Genomic DNA, 21,599 nt, shown 5'->3' with positions numbered 1-21,599 from the left:
ACTAATACACAGATATTCATAAATAATCTAATATAATGGATAGCATGGCAATTATTGTTATTTATTTAAATTAATTATTTCTCGCTGTTGTTTTGGAAAATTTTAATACTCTGGTTGTACCTGCAAGTTGATGTAATGAACATGAATTAAAAATTTCATTAGGCCCCTTAGTCTTATGACAAATAGATTACAGAGGAATAAGAATGAATCAATATATAACATCATAACAAAAAGTGAAGCCATAAATTATTATTTATAACCTGTATAATATTTGAAATATTTTGCTTAAAAAGTTGAATTTCCAGTCATTGCTATTTGTGCAATTTTCAATCATGTTGTTGTCCATCTTCATACTAATTCAAAAATATATTGGTTAGTCGTTATATTATCTTAGACTTACAAATTTTAATGGCCTTGTCCAAGAGTACACAATTAATAATTGGGAGACTCCATGAACCTAACAATTAATTGTCATAAAACCATTCTACTCAGAAGAACAATTTGTATTTCTAAATATAAATGCAAAATTTCAATGAAAGTGTAGTTAACATGATAAAGAAATGTATGAAGAGATTGTACATCTTTGACAAATAAGTAGGATCAGAAATACAATAAAATAATGATTCAACAATTAGATATTATGTTAGAGGATATTTCCAAATAATATAAAAAATAAAATGATCATTTTATTATATCCAAAAGTTAAATATAAGCACACTTGATCTAAAATAGTAAAAACTGTATAGACCTAGAAACAGAGGAAAATATTTTAACTCAGACAAATAATATCCATCAGACATGACCAATAAGCTTTTTTGATAATGATACAACACTTAACGATTAAATCAAAGGCATTCAATATAATTTAGGTAATTCTAGCTAATGTCAATGATATAGTATAAAAAAGAAATCGTGTGTGTGCGCGTGTGTGTGTATACATCAATAAAAACATATTTATGGAGATTAAATTAGGGGCTGACATTGTGCGTTAGCTAGTAAAGTTGCCACTTGTGATGCTGGCATCCCGTAATGGCACTGGTTTGTGTCCCAGATGCACCACTTCTGATCAGGTCCCTTTAATGGCCTAGGAAAAGCAGCAAAATATTGTCCAAGAGCTTTGGTCCTGTCCCATCTGGTGGAAGACCTGGTTGAAGCTTCTGGCCCCTGGTTTTGCCTGGCCAGGCCCATTGTGGACATTTAGGGTGTGGACCAGAAAACTGAAGATTCATAATTTCCCCCCTGCTCACCACTTTCTCTCTCTCTTTCTTTCTCTGTAGTTATTTCAAATAAATAAATGAATCTTCAAAAATTTTTAAAAAGTAAATTAGAGGGGCCAGTGCTGTGACATAATTGGCTAAGCCTCTGCCTGTGGCACCAGCATCCCATCTGGGTACTAGTTTGAGTCCCCGCTTCTCCACTTCCAACCCAGTTCTCTGCTGTGGCCTGGGAAAGCAGTAGAAGATGGCCCAAGTGCCCCTGCATCTGCATAGGGGACCAGGAAGAATCTCCTGGCTTCTGGCTTCAAATCAGCTCAGCTCTGGACATTGAGGCCATCTGGGAAGTGAACCAGTGGATGGAAGACTTCTCTCTCTGTGTCTCTGCCTTTCTGTAACTCTACCTTTCAAATTAAAAAAAAATCTTTAAAAAAATAATTAGGGTAAGTCAACTATATATAAAAAACAAAATTTCAAGATTATTTTAGATCATAAAAATAAAAAATCAATGGAAAACATATGGAATATAAGTAAATTCAACAAAGTGTTCATTTTTTAAAAATAATTTTTATTTATTTATTTATTTATTTATTTCATAGGCAGAGTGGACAGTGAGAGAGAGACAGAGACAGAGAGAAAGGTCTTCCTTTTGCCGTTGGTTCACCCTCCAATGGCTGCCGCGGCCAGCGCGCTGCGGCCAGTGCACCGTGCTGATCCAATGGCAGGAGCCAGGTACTTATTCTGGTCTCCCATGGGGTGCAGGGCCCAAGCACTTGGGCCATCCTCCACTGCACTCCTGGGCCACAGCAGAGAGCTGGCCTGGAAGAGGGGCAACCGGGACAGAATCCAGCGCCCCGACCAGGGACTAGAACCCGGTGTGCCAGCGCCGCAAGGCGGAGGATTAGCCTAGTGAGCTGCAGCACCAGCCCAAAGTGTTCATTTTTAAGAACTAAAGGTTTTTTTTTTTAAATCACTAACGTCCAGATGGTTCCAAGATGGAGCAGTAGGGAGGGAGTTTACTGCCTTAGCCAAAGAGAAGATAGTTTTAAAAAAGTGGAGAAGCGTTGTCTTAGGGAAGAGTTAGGGGAAATATGGCAGAGGAAAATCTACCAAAATTAGAGAGAAATGGTGGACCTACATGGAGGGCATGGGTACCCATGGCAAGGGTCTCCAATAGCTGAGAGCCTAGGCACCAGTGCTGGAAAGTGAGATGAGACCGCAGTAGCCTGAGCCATTGGTGAAAAATCAGCAGGGAAATCCTAGAGGGAACGAGGCTAGAAACCCCATGGGGGAAAGTGTACCAGCAAAACTAGTGGAAAGAAAAAAAAATGGAAGTTATGGACAAATTTCTCTCTATGATCAACTCACAAAGGCATACAAGCTGATAGATCAGGTGCCATTTTGGACATACCTAACATCTGTGCCCACTCATGTCTGCACTGAGCAATCAGCTGAGTGGAGAATCCTGACTCTGTTGGGGAGAAATAACAGGGGGCTAGGATCCTGTGACTCTGTGAAGCTTCTGAACTGGGATTGTGAAAAAAAAAAAAAACAACCTGAGGGTGTGTGGGAGAACTCATGGTGTGGCTGAGACTTTGAGCAGTCTCAGTGGGAGACTTCACAAGGTAAGGGATTCCTGGTTACTTGATGAGAGACTTTGCTGGGGAATCTGAACTTATACTGAGGACTACACAGATCCTTTCTGTGGTCCTTGGAAAAGAGCAGATGAATATACCCACTGGGACTAGCACTCAGGCACTCATCTCCATCGAGGAGAAGAGCTCAGCTGAGCAGAATATACCTCCCTTCTGATTAAAAATAAAAGAGAGAGAAGATTTACCACTCCAAATCTGGGTGTGTCACCTTAAGCATGCCCTTAACCCTGGAGAACTGAACAGAGCTCCTTGGCCACACTCACTAAAAGCCTCTAGATATTCACCAAAAGCAGACAGTCCAATTATCTACAGAGTAATAGTACAATGAAAAAAAAACTGCCACAGTGGAAAAAAAAAAAAGAAGAAACCAACAAGTATCATCACAAATGCCGAACAACAAACACAACAATCCAATAAACAAGATAAAGGAAGACAACATGCTGCTCCCAAAAGAACACGACACTTCAATACTAGATTATAAAGATGATGAGATAGAAGGAATGCAAGAAATGGAACTAAAAAATGATCATAAGATTACATAGAAGTAATCAAAAGCAAATGTATGAACTACTGAAATTCATGCAGGACATGAAAGGAAATCTCCCCAGCGAATGGAAATCTTAAGGAGAAATCAAAATGAAATGAAGAATTCAATAGAACATGAAATTGAGATATTAAAGAAAATCAAAATAAAATAAATAGGAGCCAGTGCTGTGATGCAGCAAGTTAATCCTCCATCTGCTGTGCCTTCATCCCATATGGGAGCCGGTTCTAATCGCGGCTGTTCCTCTTTCAATTCAGCTCTCTGCTGTGGCCTGAGAAAGCAGTAGAAGATGGCCTAAGTCCTTGGGCCCCTGTACCCACTAGGGAGGCTGGGAAGAAGCTCCTGGCTCCTGACTTTAGATTGGTGTAGCTCCGGCTGTTGTGGGCATTTGGGGAGTGAACAAATGGATGGAAGAACTTTTTCTCTGTTTCTCCCTCTCACTGTATGTAACTCTACCTCTCAATTAAAGAAATAAAATCTCCAAAAAATGAAATAAAGAATTCCACAAAAAAAATGTAGTGGAGAGGATTAAAAATAGAATCAGTGAGGCAGTAGAGAGAATATCGGACACAGAACTCCCAATAGACATCACCAGAAAAGATGCACAACATGACACATTTTAATCAAACTCATTACAGTGAAAAATAAAGAGAAGATTCTAAAATGTGCATGAGAAAAACACCATATTACTTTCAGAGGATCTGCAATTAGACCCACAGCAGACTTCTCATCAAAAACCCTGTAGGCTAGGATAGAAGGGCGAGATATAGCCCAGTCCTAAGAGGAAAAAAAAACTGTCATTCCAGAATATCATACCCTGCAAAGATTTCCTTTGTGAATGAAGATGAAATAAAGACCTTCCAGAACAAAAAGAAATTCAAAGAATTTACAAAACTCGTCCAGCCCTGCAAATTATGCTTAAAGATGTGTTACACACAGAAACACAGAAACAAACACGGCCATTAACACGAAAGAAGGTAAAGGAAGAAAATATCTCAGTAAGAGATCAAAAGTTTAAAGTACAAATTAGGAATATATGTGGAAAAATGGCAGGGCAAAATCACTACTTATCAATAGTAACCTTGAATGTAAATAGCCTCAACTCTCCAGTTAAGACACATACTGGCTGAATGGATTAAAAAACAAAAACCCATCTATAGGCTGCTTACAAGAAACACATCTTTCCAACAAAGATGCACGCAGACTAAAGTGAAAGGTTGGAAAAAGATATTCCATGCCTACAGAAACCAAAAAAAGGCTGGAGTAGCCATCTTAATATCAGTCAAAATGTACTTTACCACAAAAACTGTTAAAAGAGAAAAAAGAGAGGTACTGTATAATGATTAAGGGATCAATTCAACAGAAGATGTAACTATTAAAAACATATATTGGGGTTCCAAGATGGCGGAATAGGGACTGAGCTTACTGATCTAATCCAGAAGATGATAGTTTAATAAAAGTGGAGATAGTGTAGTCTCAGGGAAGAGTTAGGGAAAAAATGGTATGCAGGGATGGTTCAACATTTGTAAATAAATCATTGTGATACAACCTTTTAACAAACTTCAGAAGGAAAACCATATGATTATCCCAGAGATGCAGAGAATTCATCTGATAAAATACAACATACTTTCATGATGAAAACTCTAAGCAAATTGAGTATAGAAGGAACACTGCTCAACACAATCTAGGCAATTTATGACAAACCCAAGGCCAGCATCATATTGAATGCAGAAATTTGGAAGCATTCCCACTGAGATCTGCTACCAGAGAGTGCCCACTCCGACCACTGCTATTCAATATAGTCCTGGAAGTTTTAGCCAGAGCCATTAGGCAAGAAAAAGAAATTAAAGGGATACAAATTGGGAAGGAAGAAGTCAAACTATCTCTCTTTGCAGATGATATGATTATTTAATTAGGGGATCCTGAGAACTCCACTAAGAGACTGTTGGAACTCATAGAAGAGTTTGGTAAAGCAGCAGGATATAAAATCAATGCACAAAAATCAACAGCCTTTGTATACATAGACAGTGCCATGAGTGAGAAAAATCTTTTAAGATCAATCACATTCATAATAGCTACAAAAACAATCAAATACCTTGGAATAAAGTTTTGTTAATCTCATCGTAGAGATATTTGACATCCTTGGTTAAGGATGAAAAAATCAATATCAATTCAACAAATCAGTATCATCAAAATGTCCATTCTTCCAAAAGCTATGGAAGCCTCTTGAGTGCACAAACCCCAACCTTATTTAGACAAGGCCATAATCAAATTGGAAGTTCTCTCCTCCCTTCAGAGAAAGGTACCTCCTTCTTTGATGGCCCCTTCTTTCCACTGGGATATCTTTCACAGAGATCTTTCATGTAGGTCATTTTTTTGCCAGAGTGTCTTGGCTTTCCAAGACTGAAATACTCTCATGGGCTTTTTAGCCAGATCTGAATGCCTTAAGGGCTGATTCTGAGGCCAGAGTGCTGTTTAGGGCTTTTTTCATTCTATGAGTCTGCCATGTGGCCTGCTTCCAACGTTGGATCATTCTCTCCTTTTTAATTCTATCGATTATTATTAACAGACACTGGTCTTATTTATGTGATTCCTTTGACACTTAATCCTATCACTATGATCAGCTATGAACTTAAACAAATCATTTTAGAAAAGTGGCATTGGTATATGCCAACTTAATGGGAATTTGAGTCCTCTTGTTAAGTTTTTAGTTTTACCCTTAGGGGTAAGTCTGAGGGAATGTGTGCCGAACTGTACATCTCCTCCCTCTCTTATTTCCACTCTTATTTTTGACAGGGATCCATTTTCCATTGGATTTAAACACCGAAGAATAATTCTGTGTTAAGTAAAGAGTTCAAAGAGTAGAAAAAGAAAATACTAAAATGAATAAAATAGTAAGTTGTTCCTCGATGATCAGGACAAAGGATTATCTAGTCATTGCTTCTCATAGTGTCTGTTTCACTTCTACAGGTTTCCTTTTAGGTGCTCAGTTAGTTGTCAGAGATCAGTGAGAAAATATGAAATTTGGTCCTTTGGGACTGGCTTATTTCACTCAGCATGGTGTTTTCCTGATTCCTCAGTTTTGATGCAAATGACCAGATGTCTTGTAATCAGGTATTGTGATGCCTCTCCTTGTTTTTGTTTATCAGTTTGCTTTAGCTATTTGTGGTCTCTCATGTTTCCCTTCGAATTTTAGACTCATTTTTTCTAGGTCTATGAAAAATGTTCTTGGTATTTTGGTTCAGATCACTTTTAATCTGTACATATCTTTTAGTAATCTAGACATTTTGATGATGCTTATTCTTGCAATCCATGAACATGGAAGATTTTTCCATTTTTTACTGTCATTGTGTATTTCTTAATTCAGTATTTTATAATTTTCTTATAGAGATCTTTGACACCCTTAGTTAAATTTATTCCAAGGTACTTAATTATTTTTGGAGCTACTGTTATTGGTAGTGATCTTACAAGTTCTTTTTCATCCATGACATTATCTGAATGTACAAAGGCTATTGATTTTTTTCTGTGTTGATTTCTATCCTATCATTTTAGAAAACACTTTTATGAGTTCCAAAAATCTCTCAGTGGAGTCTTTTGGATCCCCTGTATACAGAATCATGGCACCTTCAAATAGAGATTGTTTGATTACCTCCTTTCCAATTTTTATCATTTTGATTTATTTTTCTCTCCTAATGGCCCTGTCTAAAACTTCCAGGAGTATCAACTTACTACAGAGCATTGGGGAAATTCTGGAAGACATTTGCATAGGCAAAGACTGGTTAGAAAAGATCCCATGAGCCCAAGCAAACAGAGTAAAAATTGACAATTGTGATTACACCAAGCAGAGAAGATTCTGCACTGCAAAAGAAACACTCAGCAAAGTGAAGAGGCAATCGACAGAATGGGAGAAAATATTTGCAAACTACATAATTAATAAAGGCTTAACTTCTATAATCTATAAAAACTCAAGAAATTCAACAATAACCATATAAACAATCCAGTTAAGAAATGGGCAAAGAACTTGAACAAGCATTTTTCAAGAGAGGAAATTCAAACTGCCAATGAACACTTGAAAAGCTTGTCAGAATCAGTAGCCACCAGGGAAACACAAATAAATACACGAAGTTTCACCTCACTGCAATTAGACTGGGTCTCATACAGAAATCAGCATACAACAAATGCTGGCAAGGATGTGGGAAAAAAGGGTCCCTAACCCATTGTTTATGGGAATGTAAACTGGTGAATTCACTGTGGAAGGAGTGGATATACCTCAGAAACCTGAATGTAGACCTACTACATGACCCAGCCATCACACTACTAGGAATTCACCCAAAGTAAATTAAATCAGCATATGAAAGAGTTATCTATAACCCACATGTTCATTGCAACTCAATTCACAATAGCTAATATATGGAGTCAACACAAATGTCCATCAAATGTAAACTGGATAAAGAATTTATTTTGTATGTACATTATGGAATAATACTGAGCAGTTAAAAAATGAAATCCTTTCATTTGCAACAAAATGGATGCAACTGGAAACCATTATACTTAGTTAAATAAGCCAGTCCTGTAAAGACAGATGTCACATGTATTCCCTGTTACGTGTTAACTAACATAGTACCTAAAATATAATTTATTGGAGTGAAGTTGACATTTTCATTTTCTTTTTCTTTTTTCGACAGGCAGAGTGGACAGTGAGAGAGAGAGACAAGAGACAGAGAGAAAGGTCTTCCTTTGCCGTTGGTTCACCCTCCAATGGCTACCATGGCTCTCGTGCTGCGGCCGGCGCACAGCACTGATCCAAAGGCAGGAGCCAGGTGCTTCTCCTGGTCTCCCATGGGGTGCAGGGCCCAAGCCTTGGGCCATCCTCCACTGCACTCCCTGGCCACAGCAGAGAGCTGGCCTGGCCTGGGAGAGGGGCAACCGGGACAGGATCCAGTGCCCCGACAGGGACTAGAACCTGGTGTGCTGGCGCCGCAAGGCGGAGGATTAGCCTATTGAGCCGCGGCGTCAGCGACATTTTCATTTTCAATGATTTGTTTACAGCCCTTGTCTCTACTATTGAGGAGCAATATTTTTTGTCCATACTATTTCTTGAAATCTTTACCTAGTGTAGAGTTAATCTTATGCGTATGAAGTAAACTGAAAATACTTCACTGTAAAAATTAAGAGTGGGAATAGGAAAGGGAGGAGGAAGAAGTGTTGCAGCATGGGAGGGATGGATGACAATGTGGGAAGTACTACTATTTACCTATTTCTGTTTATGAAATACATGAAATTTATATACCTTAAATAATTTTTTAAAAAAAATCTATGATAGAGAACCTAGGTTAGAAGAAGTTTTGCGGAAAACATTTTGGGTAGAAATAACCATGTTCCTCTACACTGAAATCTCCTCTTTGCACTATATTTGTAATTTTATAATTACTTGTTATTTGGAATTAAAAAAGGATCCTGGAAAATATATGGAATAATTGTAAATGATAGGGATTTTGAAAAGTATAGAAAGGAAAAAAAGAAGACTTCTTTAAATACAGAATGAAGTTAAAAATGGATAAAGTTCCAGTCCAGAAAAAAAATTATCTAAGGTGTGTCACAGGTGAAGAAACTCAGGATATCATGTTAAAGAAATTGATGCAAAATAAATAATCTCTAAGAGATGCATCAGTAAAAGGTTTTGTAAGAAAAGTTGTCAAATTATTTATCCTCAGAAATAAAATGAAAAGTCCATTAAATGTGGATGGAAATAACCAGATTCCAACTCCCCACGAATGTGATGAAGCAAAGTAATTCACATGGGAGATAAGGATTGGGCTCCTAGCTCCTGGCTTTTCCTGGCCCAGCCTAGCTCTTGAATACATTTTGGGGCATGAACCAGAAGATGAGTGCTCTGCTGGTTTGCTACTCAGGTACAATTAATACATAGATAATTTTAGAACCAATGTTCATCTATCTCTTAACAAGGCTGAATTGACTCAATCATCACTATCCATAAAATGCTTATTCCTTTTAACTTGAAAATAAGTGAAAATGCCAAAACTTGTTATTGGTTAGGTAAGTAAAACAAATAGCTGTGCTTGGTTTAGGCAAATAAGAAATCTTAAAAAATTATAGCATAAATGTGAATTATATGGGCAAACTTTCCATGAGAAATCTCTTACTCTATCCAAGTACTAACCAGGCTCAATCCTGCTTAGCTTCCGAGATCAGATGAGACAGGGCATGCCCAGGGTGGTATGGCTGTAGACAGAGAAATCTCTTACTATAAGTAATTTCATCCAACGTTTTTTAATCAGAATAATAACATTGCTACTATCAACTTGTGCATTCTGCAAATACAGGGAATAGTCAATGTGACAACGTGATTCATCAGAAACAGTGAGAGACTGAGAGAGTTTGCCAGCAAGTTAGATCAAAGTATTTTGTAATATAATGAGAAGCAAATTATTTAAGGACAGAGGATTACACAGGGCTATCAGTACTAAGAAGCAGGGATTATTTATGGTGAGATGAAAATTTAAGTGTAGGATAAAATTTGCCTCAAGTACCCAAATACTCTTGGTTTCTTTTTTCTCCTCAATAATAACTTTATCAATGAAAATGTGTATTGTCCTTTAAAGTCAAAATAAAAGTAGACTGATTGACAACCTCTAGTCAGTTAAAAATAAATAAAAAGATTATGAAAGAAAATGTTTCTTGTATAGTTTGGATCTTCATTGTTTTTCCTAAACTGCTAACACATCAAGACAAAATTGATGCTACCACTTCCCTATTCTCATCTGAATCACCTAATCTATTGGCTTCATCATAATTTATTACATTCAATTTTTGATACCTTACCATTTCTCCTGTGGTTTATAGTGTAAATTACATATGATGAAATCACAATAATGACTGCATCCTTAAAGAAAGTCATGTAAACAAATGCAGAATTTCCTGAAAAAAAGGAAAGAATGCATAGTGAGACCCAATTTTCATTCCTTTTTTATCCTAGAATAGCCCATATGTATTTTTATGCTCACATATGAGCAGTTATAAAATTTGTTATCTTTGTTCAAGCAATGGGAATAAGTTTCTGAATAACTAATTTCATTAAATTACACTAACTGCTGTGAGTATCACACAGAAATTGAAGTTATACTTTGTGTCCTGGGAAATTTTCCTCAAGTCACATAACCTAGTTGAATTTCTAGGGCTGCTTCTCCTGAAAAGATTTAGTGTGACCACAGAGTAGTGGCCATCAATGCTTCACTGGTATAATGTAACAATAGGCAAAATGAATTAGAAAAGGGATTTTGCAGAGATGTTTATGGGACAGCTTGATTTACTCAATCCTTTGCTAACCAGCAGTAAAGTGGAAAATTATATTATTTCAACCCAAATTCTGAGAAAGAGTTGTTCCTTATGTACTTATAATCCAATGCTTTAACTTCCTACATTTTATGCCTTTTGTGCTTCTTGAATTTGTACTTCACTCACTTATGTAATACATAATTGTAGACTAAGAAAGCTTTCTTTTTTCTTATATTCTCATTTCTGTTCAATTTTGCTCTGAGTCCTGCTATTTCTCTCTAGCTCTTTTCATCTCCTTTTCATTTTTTACTCCCTCATTTGTTATCAAAAAGAAATTAACGAATGTCATCAATGGTCTTTTCAAAGTTTTGTTAATTTTTTCACATTAAATTATATGAGGATATCCCTTGAATATTCCCAAATTGAGAATTTTCTGTAGTGCCAAGGAAAAATTACTCACTGAAAATCTTTCTTCCTCTGCTCAGAGGAGACACCATCATCTTAGACCTCAAAGGCTACTTCCCAAATATTTCGTTGACAGGCTCCATTAATGAATCTATTTCCTTTGTTTCATTATCCCATCAGTTAAATCACTCTATACTTATGGTCAATTTGACTGTCTACTTACCTTCTGACTGCTTTCCCAGGTTTATTCCTTTTTCCTCTCTAACACTTTGATATTTGAGAAACCTCTTTAATTATCCACTTCAAAGCTGATCACCTCTCTTAGTTGTGTTTTTTGATTAACATTGATTTTTGTAATATATTTGAGCAAATTTCAGATAGTCATTACATGTACATACACAATGGAATGATATGTATCAATAAAGGAGAATATACAGATTTTTGTAGATAGCTTTTATTTATTTGAAAGGCAGAGTTACAGAGAGAAAGGGAGAGAGAGAGAGAGCAGGAGTTCTTTTGTCTGCTGGTTCTCTTCCCAAATGGCCATAAGAGCCAGGGGCTGGATCTCCCACTTGGGTACAGGGACCCAAACAATTGGGCCATCCTCCACTGCTTTTGCAGGCACATAAGCAGGGAGCTGGATTGGAAGTGGAGCAGCTGCGACTCGAATCAGTATCCATACTTGATGTTGGCATCACAAGCAGCAACTTTACTGGCTATGCCACAATGCCAGCCCTGAATGAACTATTGCTATGTACAACAGCATGGAGGAATACCAAAATTCTTATTACTGAGGGAAGGAGGCATGATATACCGTTGTACACAGTGTTTGATTCCACTTATAGATAATTCAAAAAGTGGAAACCAAGTTCTATGGAGAGCAAATCAATGATTTCTTGGGAGCAGAGAGAAATTCATGGGCCAGAAGAAGATAATAGAGGGGACACAGGGAACCTTTTTTGGGAGATAGATATGTATATTCTTTTTTTTCTTTTCACAGGCAGAGTTAGACAGTGAGACAGAGAGAAACAGAGAGAAAGGTCTTCTTTTTTTCCATTGATTCTCCCCCCAAATAGCCACCATGGCCAGCGTGCTGAGCTGGTACGCTGAGCCGATCCGAAGCCAGAAGCCAGGTGCTTCTCCTGGTCTCCCATGTGGGTGCAGGGCCCAAGCACTTGGGCCATCCTCCACTACCTTCTCGGCCACAGCAGAGAGCTGGACTAGAAGAGGAGCAACCGGGACAGAATCCGGCATCCCGACCAGAGCTAGAACCTGGTGTGCCAGTGCCGCAGGCAAAGGATTGGCAAAGTGAGCCATGGCTCTGGGCCGATATGTATATTCTTGAATATTGTTATGGACAACACAGGTGAATGTGTATTTCACAAATTATTTAATTGCATGATTTTAATGAGTGAATTTTATGCAGTTGTATATAAAACTATTAACAACAAAACCATCCCCCACCCCCCAAAAAGAAACAATACATCTTATGTAGACCTCAAGGCTTTTGGACCTTCCCCATCATCCCAATCCAACTTTCTTTCTTGGCCTCATTTCCTTTCATATCAAGCTGTATCAAGTTGTATTCTTTCTCAATCATTTAGTAGACATTAAATAATACCTCAGATTATTGTAAATTGTCCCTTTACTGAATTTTGTCTACTAATTACCCCCAAATCTAAATCTGGCAAATTATTTCAGGGTATCTAAAATGCCATTTCTGAGTGAAAATTTAAAAAAAAATCATCTAAGGAAGTAATGGACATCACCCTGGAAAAAAAGTTTAATAGGATGATAGAAATGAAGAGAAATGGACAAATTTGAGATGTATTTTGATTATTTGTATTTGATATTGTACACAAAGGCTTTATTGCTATGGCATATGCATAACTTGCTAATCAATAAAAGAGCACCAACAACTCAATGGCCACTGATCTAAGAACAAATTATATAGGGAAAATTATTTTTGCTAGGACATCAAAGAATAATCAATAGAAATACAAATAAACTAGTAAGATTATATAAAACTTGAAATCTATGAATCATAAAATCATAAAATAATGTACATAGAGCAATGTTAAATACAATAGAAACATAAATGGGACTCTTACAAATGAAAGACCATTTTGTTTGAAAATCATAACTACATACATATTATACATACATATTACATACCACATAAGTGGATATTACCAAAATTGGAGGCATATTTGTACCACTAGAATACAAGAAACCTTCAAAATTCATCAAATACCATTTTCAATTAACTTTTAGACATGCTGCATGTATTGATATTGAAGTACAGAGAATATCAATTAGACAAACATAAATATAATTCAGACCCCAATTGCAAATAAATAAATGGGGGTTTGGTAAATGCTTGAAGAAATAGTCTTAAATTACTAATTTTGATAAAACTAGAAACTCACCCCCAAATGAAAAAGACACCCCAATTCAAGATTATGAAGATGATGAGATAGAAGAAATGCTAGAAGCAGATCTCAAAAAATTGATAAGAACATTAAGAAGTTCTCAAAAACAAATTCTTGAACTACAGAAATCCTTAATGGACAAGATAGAAAATCTCTCATGTGAAAATGAAATATTAAGGAGGAATCAAAGTGAAATGAAACAACTAGTAGAACATGAAACTGATAGTGACGAGAAATCATAATGAAGTGAAGAATTCAATAGATCAAATGAAAAACACAATAGAGAGCCTTACAAACAGAATGGGTGAAGCAGAAGAGAGAATATCGGACTTAGAAGACAGAGAACAGAAAAGGATACAGTCAGACCAAAGAAAAGAAGAGGAACTAAAACATATTGTCAGGAATCTTCAAGATACTATTAAAAAACCTAACATTCGGGTTCTAGGAGTTCCTGAAGGCATGGAGAGGGAGAAAGGTTTAGAAGGCCTTTTTAGTGAGATATTGGCAGAAAATTTCCCAGGTTTGGAGAAGGACAGAGACATCCTAGTACAGGAAGCTCACAGAATCCCTAATAAACATGACCAAAAGAGATCCTCACCACGACACGTTGTAATTAAGCTCTCCACAGTGAAACATAAAGAAAAGATCCTGAAATGTGCAAGAGAGAAACGTCAGATTACTCTCAGAGGATCTCCAATCAGACTCACAGCTGACTTCTCAGCAGAAACCCTACAAGCTAGGAGGGAATGGCGAGACATAGCCCAGGTACTAAGAGAGAAAAACTGCCAGCCCAGAATATTATATCCTGCAAAGCTATCATTTGTGAATGAAGGTGAAATAAAGACTTTTCATAGCGAACAGAAATTGAAAGAATTTTTCGCCAGTCATCCAGCCCTGCAAAAGATGCTTAAAGATGTGTTACACACAGAAACACAGAAAAACGGTCATCAATATGAAAGAAGTAAAGGAAGGAAACCTCACAGCAAAAGATCACAGGGAATTCAAAGCATATATTAGAAAATACCTTTGGCAAATGGCAGGGCAAAGTTACCACTTATCATTAGTCACATTGAACCTTAATGGCCTAACTGTCCAGTTAAAAGACACCGATTGGCTGATTGTGTTAAGGAACAAAACCCATCTATTTGCTGCTTACAAGAAACGCATCTTTCCGACAAAGATCCATACAGACTGAAAGTGAAAGGCTGGAAAAAGATATACTATGCCAACAGAAATGAAAAAAGAGTGGACGTAGCCATCTTAATATCGGACAACATAAACTTTACCACAAAAACTGTTAAGAGAGACAAAGAGGGACACTATATAATGATTAAGGGATCAATACAACAAGAAGATATAAAATTATCAATGTATATGCACCTAACTACAGGGCACCGGTTTATCTAAAAGATTTGTTAAGGGACTTAAAGGGAGACTTAGACCCCAATACAATAGTACTGGGGGAATTCAATACTCCACTCTCAGAAATAGACAGATCAACAGGACAGAAGATCAACAAGGATACTGTAGATTTAAATGACACTATAGCCCAATTGGATCTTACAGATATATACAGAACTTTCAATCCTACAGCTAAAGATTTTACATTCTTCTCAGCAGTACATGGAACCTTCTCTAGGATTGATCACATACTAGGCTATAAAGCAGTTCTCACCAAATTCGAAAGAATTAGAATCATACCATGCAGCTTCTCAGACCATAAAGGAATGAAGTGGGAAATTAGCAACTCAGGAATCCCTAGAGCGTACACAAACACATGGAGATTGAACAACATGCTCCTGAATGAACAATGGGTCATAGAAGAAATTAAAAGAGAAATCAAAATTTTTCTGGAAGTAAATGAGGATAACAGCACAACATACCAAAACTTATGGGATGCAGCAAAAGCAGTGTTAAGAGGAAAGTTTATACCAATAGGTGGCTACATCAAGAAATTGGAAAGGCACCAAATAGATGAGCTTTCAATTCACCTCAAGGATCTAGAAAACCTACAGCAAACCAGACCCAAATCTAGTAGGAGAAGAGAAATAATTTAAATCAGAGAAGAAATCAACAGGATTGAATCAAAAAAGTACAAAAATCAGCCAAATGGGGAGCTGGTTTTTTGAAAAAATAAACAAAATTGACACCCCATTGGCCTAACTAACTAAAAAAAGAAGAGCAAAGACCCAAATCAAAAAAATCAGAGATGAAAAAGGAAACATAACAACAGACACCACAGAAATAAAAAGAATCATCAGAAACTACTACAAGGACTTGTATTCCAGCAAACAGGGAAACCTATCAGAAAATGATAGATTCCTGGACAAATGCAACCTACCTAAATTGAACCAGAAAGATATAGAAAACATAAAAAGACACATAACTGAGACAGAAATTGAAACAGTAATATAGGCCCTCCCAACAAAGAAAAGCCCAGGACCAGATGGATTCACTGCTGACTTCTACCAGACATTTAAAAAAGAACTGACTCCAATTCTTCTCAAAATATTCAGAGCAATCGAAAAAGAGGGAGTGCTCCCAAATTCTTTCTATGAAGACAGCATCACCTTCATTCCTAAGCTGGAAAAAGATGCAGCACTGAAAGAGAATTACAGACCAATATCCCTGATGAACATAGATTCAAAAATCCTCAATAAAATTCTCGCCAATAGAATGCAACAACACATCAGAAAGATCATCCACCCAGACCAAGTGGGATTTATCCCTGGTATGCAGGGATGGTTTAATGTGCGCAAAACAATCAATGTGATACACCACATTAACAGACTGCAGAAGAAAAACCATATGATTATCTCAATAGACGTCGAGAAAGCATTTGATAAAATACAACACCCGTTCATGATGAAAACTCTAAGCAAACTGGGTATGGAAGGAACATTCCTCAATACAATCAAAGCAATCTATGAAAAACCCACAGCCAACATCCTATTGAATGGGGAAAAGTTGGAAGCATTTCCACTGAGATCTGGTACCAGACAGGGATGCCCACTCTCACCACTGCTATTCAATATAGTTCTGGAAGTTCTATCCAGAGCTATTAGGCAAGAAAATGATTTTCAAGGGATACAAATTGGGAAGGAAGAACTCAAACTATCCCTCTTTGCAGATGATATGATTCTTTATTTACGGGACCCAAAGAACTCTACTAAGAGATTATTGGAACTCATTGAAGAGTTTGGCAAAGTAGCAGGGTATAAAATCAATGCAGAAAAATCAACAGCCTTTGTATACACAGGCAATGCCATGGCTGAGGAAGAACTTCTAAGATCAATCCCATTCACAATAGCTACAAAAACAATCAAATACCTTGGAATAAATTTAACCAAGATGGTAAAGATCTCTATGATGGGAACTACAAAATCTTAAAGAAAGAAATAGAAGAGGATACCAAGAAATGGAAAAATCTTCCATGCTCATGTATTGGAAGAATCAATATCATCAAAATGTCCATTCTCCCAAAAGCAATTTAAAGATTCAATGCAATACCAATCAAGATACTGAAGAACTTCTTCTCAGATCTGGAAAACATGATGCTGAAATTCATATGGAGACACAGGAGACCTCGAATAGCTAAAGCAATCTTGTACAACAGAAACAAAGCTGGAGGCATCACAATAGCAGATTTCAGGACATACTACAGGGCAGTTGTAATCAAAACAGCATGGTACTGGTACAGAAACAGATGGATAGACCAATGGAACAGAATTGAAACACCAGAAATCGATCCAAACATCTACAGCCAACTCATATTTGATCAAGGATCCAAATCAAATCCCTGGAGTAGAACAGTCTATTCAATAAATGGTGTTGGGAAAATTGGATTTCCACGTGCAGAATCATGAAGCAAGACCCCTACCTTTCTCCTTACACAAAAATTCACTCAACATGGATTAAAGACTTAAATCTACGACCTGACACCATCAAGTTTTAAGAGAACATTGGAGAAACCCTGCAAGATATAGGTACCGGCAATGACTTCTTGGAAAACACCCCAGAAGCACAAGCAGTCAAAGCCAAAATCAACTATTGGGATTGCATCAAATTGAGAAGTTTCTGTACTGCAAAAGAAACAGTCAGGAGAGTGAAGAGACAACCAACAGAATGGGAAAATATATTTGCAAACTATGCAACAGATAAAGGGTTAATAACCAGAATCTACAAAGAAATCAAGAAACTCGACAACATCAAAACAAACAACCCACTTAAGAGATGGGCCAAGGACCTCAATATACATTTTTCAAAAGAGGAAATCGAAATGGCCAACAGGCACATGAAAAAATGTTCAAGATCATTAGCAATCAGGGAAATGCAAATCAAAACCACAATGAGGTTTCACCTCACCGCAGTTAGAATGGCTCACATTCAGAAATCTACCAACAATAGATGCTGGTGAGGATGTGGGGAAAAAAGGGACACTAACCCACTGTTGGTGGGAATGCAAATTGGTTAAGCCACTATGGAAGTCAGTCTGGAGATTCCTCAGAAAGCTGAAGATAACCCTACCATTCAACCCAGCCATCCCACTCCTTGGAATTTATCCAAAGGAAATTAAATTGGCAAACAAAAAGCAGTCTGCATCTTAATATTTATTGCTGCTCAATTCACAATAGCTAGGACCTGGAACCAACCCAAATGCCCATCAACAGTAGACTGGATACAGAAATTATGGGACATGTACTCTATAGAAACCCGGTCATTTGCAACAAGATGGAGGAATTTGGAAAACATCATGCTGAGTGAATTAAGCCAGTCCCAAAGGGACGAATATCATATTTTCCCCATGATTGGCGACTACTAACTGAGCACCAAGGGGGAAACTTGTTGAAATGAAATGGACACTATGAGAAACAGTGACTTGATCAGCTCTTGTCCTGACGGTTGCTGTACAATGTAATACTTTATCCATTTTAGTATTTTTTTGTTCTAGTACCATTGGTTGAACTCTGTAATTAACACACAATTATTCTTAGGTGTTTAAATTTTAACTAAAAAATGATCCATGTTCGGAATTTGGAAAACATTATGCTGAGTGTAATAAGCCAATCCCAAAGGGAAAAACACCACTTGATAGGTGACAACTAACTGAGCACCAAAAAGGAAACCTGTTAAAGTGAAATGAACACTATGAGAAACGGTGACTTGATCAGCCCTCACCCTGACTGTTGATGAGCAACTTAATATGTTATCCCTCTTAGTATTTTTGTTTGTTTGTTCTACTTAATATTTTTGGTTGAATATTGTAATCAATACACAATTCTTCTTAAGTGCTGAAACTTAACAGAAAAGTGATCGCTGTTAAATGTAAGAGTGGGAATAAGAGAGGGAAGAGATGTGCAATTTGGGACATGCTCAAGCTGACTTACCTCAAACGGTAGAGTTAGAAACATACCAGGGGATTTGAATTCAATCCCATCAAGGTGGCATGTACCAATGCCATCTCACTAGTCCCAGTGATCAATTTCTGTTCACAATTGATCATAATGATAGGACTAAGAACCAAAGGGATCACATAAACAAAAATAGTGTCTGCAAATACTAACTGATAGAATAAAAAAGGGAGAGAATGATCCAACATGGGAAGCGAGATACACAGCAGACCCATAGAATGGCAGATGTCCTAAAGAGCACTCTGGCCTCAGAATCAGCCCTTAAGGCATGCGGATCCCTCTGAAAAGCCCATGAGAGTATTTCAGGCATGGAAATCCAAGACACTCTGGGGAAAAAAAAAACCTAAATGTAAGATCTCTGCGAGTGATATCCCAGTGGAAAGAACAGGTCATCAAAGAAGGAGGTACCTTTCTCTGAAGGGAGGAGAGAACTTCCACTTTGACCATGGACTTGTCTAAAAATTATCAGAGTCAGTGAACTCAGAGGGCTTCCATAGCCTTGGCAGCTCATGACAAGAGCCTAGGGAGATTACTGAGGCCATAAACAAGAGTGTCAGTTTGTTAAGTCAACAACAGGAGTCACTGTGCACTTACTCCTCATGTAGGATCTTTGTCCTTAGTGTGCTGTACATTGAGATTTAATGCTATGACTAGTACTCAAACAGTATTTTTCACTTTGTGTTTCTGTGTGGGAGCCAACTGTTGAAATCTTTACTTAATGTATGCTAAACTGATCTTCTGTATATAAAGAGAATCGAAAATGAATCTTGATGTGAATGGAAGGGAAGAGGGAGTGGGAAAGGGGAGGGTTGCGGGTAGGAGGGATGTTATGGGGGGGAAGCCATTGTAATCCATAAGCTGTACTTTGGAAATTTATATTCATTAAATAAAAGTTTGAAAGAAAAAAAATGTTGTTAAATTAAATTAATTAAAGTCAATCTAATGTGAAGCAGAATAAGAGAAAAATGAACAATGAAGGGGATACAGGAAAAACTTGCTTAAATTATAGGTTTAAACCCAATTATATTGATAATTACATTAAATATAAATATTCTAAACTCACCAGTAACCTAGCTCTTTCCCAGCTCAGTGATGTTGCAGATCATCTGGGAGATGTCGCATAGCAGTGATTAGGAAGTATTCTCATGAACAAATGTCTGATCTGCCCCAGTGTTTTTTTTTTTTTATTCACTCTGTTGAAATGCGTGCTCCCTATTGGTGGCTTCTGCTTCAATAAAGACTACAGTATTATTTTGAAATTTAATTTTTTGAAATATAATTTTTCAGTTTACTAAACTAAATACTTCATATATGTGTGCCATGTGTGGAAGGTTTAATATTGTTAATTTGGCTTAGCCACACAATTCTCCATGGAAATTGAGCAGGAAGGACAGCCGTGAATACACAGTGTTGTGAGCACCATGAGAGGTGTCAGGGAAGCCTCAGGTTTACAAGGTTCTGTGTGTGTGTGACTGTGGGACACAGCCAGCCCACAGCAGCATGACTCTTAACAGCTTGCCCCTATATTAGGGTTTCTGCATGTAGCTAGCAAAATGACCTGGTGCATATTAATATAAGGTGAACTGGATTTGTCAACTTTATTTTGTATTTGTTAACTTTATTTTGTATTCCCTTCCATTTGGAAGGTTTGTTAGGTCATTAATGCTATATGAAAGTACTCTTGGCTGGTGCCACAGCACAATAGGCTAATCCTCCACCTAGCGGCGCCAGCACACAGGGTTCTAGTCCCCGTCGGGGCTCCGGATTCTGTCCCAGTTGCCCCTCCTCCAGGCCAGCTCTCTGCTATGGCCCGGAAGTGCAGTGGAGGATGGCCCAAGTGCTTGGGCCCTGCACCCCATGGGAGACCAGGAGAAGCACCTGGCTCCTGCCTTCGGATTAGTGCAGTGCGCCAGCCATAGTTTGGCGGCCACGGCAGCCATTGAAGGGTGAACCAATGGCAAAGGAAGACCTTTCTCTCTGTCTCTCTCTCACTGTCCACTCTGCCTGTCAAAAAAAGTACTCTTGTATGTGCTATTAATTTTGTTTATTTTAAAGAAATCTAGAAATTTTATGATGTTTAATTCATAGAACTCTCAAGAACAGTATTTGTAGTCACTGTTCCCCCTGTTGTCCATGTCAGCAGCATTCGTGACAGATCTCTTCATTATAGTTACAATCTATTATTTGCAAGACTCCTTGAGACATTAAATATCAAAATACATCTGCAACCGTTAAGCAATACTTTTATTTCAGATCTTTAAGTTGATTACATTAAAATCCAAATTGGAATGAAATAGTTTTAATGGCCTAAGACCATATTAGTTTGGCAAGCTTTATATACTGTACATAATTTTGTTATAACCCTTTCTTCTTCTTCTTCTTTTATTTATTTGACAGGTAGAGTTATAGATAGTGAGAGAGAAAGACAGAGAGAAAGGTCTTCCTTCCATTGATTCACTCCCCAAATGGCCACTAAGGCTGGGGCTGTGCCGATCCGAAGTCAGGAGCCAGGTGCTTCTCCCTGGTCTCCCATGTGGGTGCAGGGGCACCTGGGCCATGCCTGCTGCCTTCCCTGGCCACAGCAGAGAGTCGAACTGGAAGAGGAGCAACCGGGACTAGAACCAGGCAACCACATGGGATGC

At 37.6% G+C, this 21,599-nt stretch overlaps 1 long non-coding RNA gene across 2 annotated transcripts in view; it reads right to left on the bottom strand.

Annotated features, from left to right (window-relative positions):
• LOC149126697 (uncharacterized) overlaps positions 1-21,599 on the bottom strand; it is a 55,173-nt gene that overhangs the window by 7,769 nt on the left and 25,805 nt on the right. The window contains exons 3-4 of one of the 2 annotated variants that reach the window (XR_016233464.1): positions 10,257-10,352; positions 771-1,084 (exon numbers count right to left, since the gene is read on the bottom strand). This is a non-coding gene — a long non-coding RNA (uncharacterized LOC149126697). Of the gene's footprint in view, positions 1-770; positions 1,085-10,256; positions 10,353-21,599 lie in introns of those variants that run through there. The other variant, XR_016233463.1, reaches the window with a different exon arrangement.

Source organism: Oryctolagus cuniculus, chromosome 5, assembly GCF_051225735.1.
Source record: "Oryctolagus cuniculus isolate XC-2025 breed Fujian yellow rabbit chromosome 5, ASM5122573v1, whole genome shotgun sequence".
Lineage (NCBI taxonomy): Eukaryota > Metazoa > Chordata > Mammalia > Lagomorpha > Leporidae > Oryctolagus > Oryctolagus cuniculus.
This window is presented reverse-complemented; position numbering and strand designations above follow the sequence as displayed.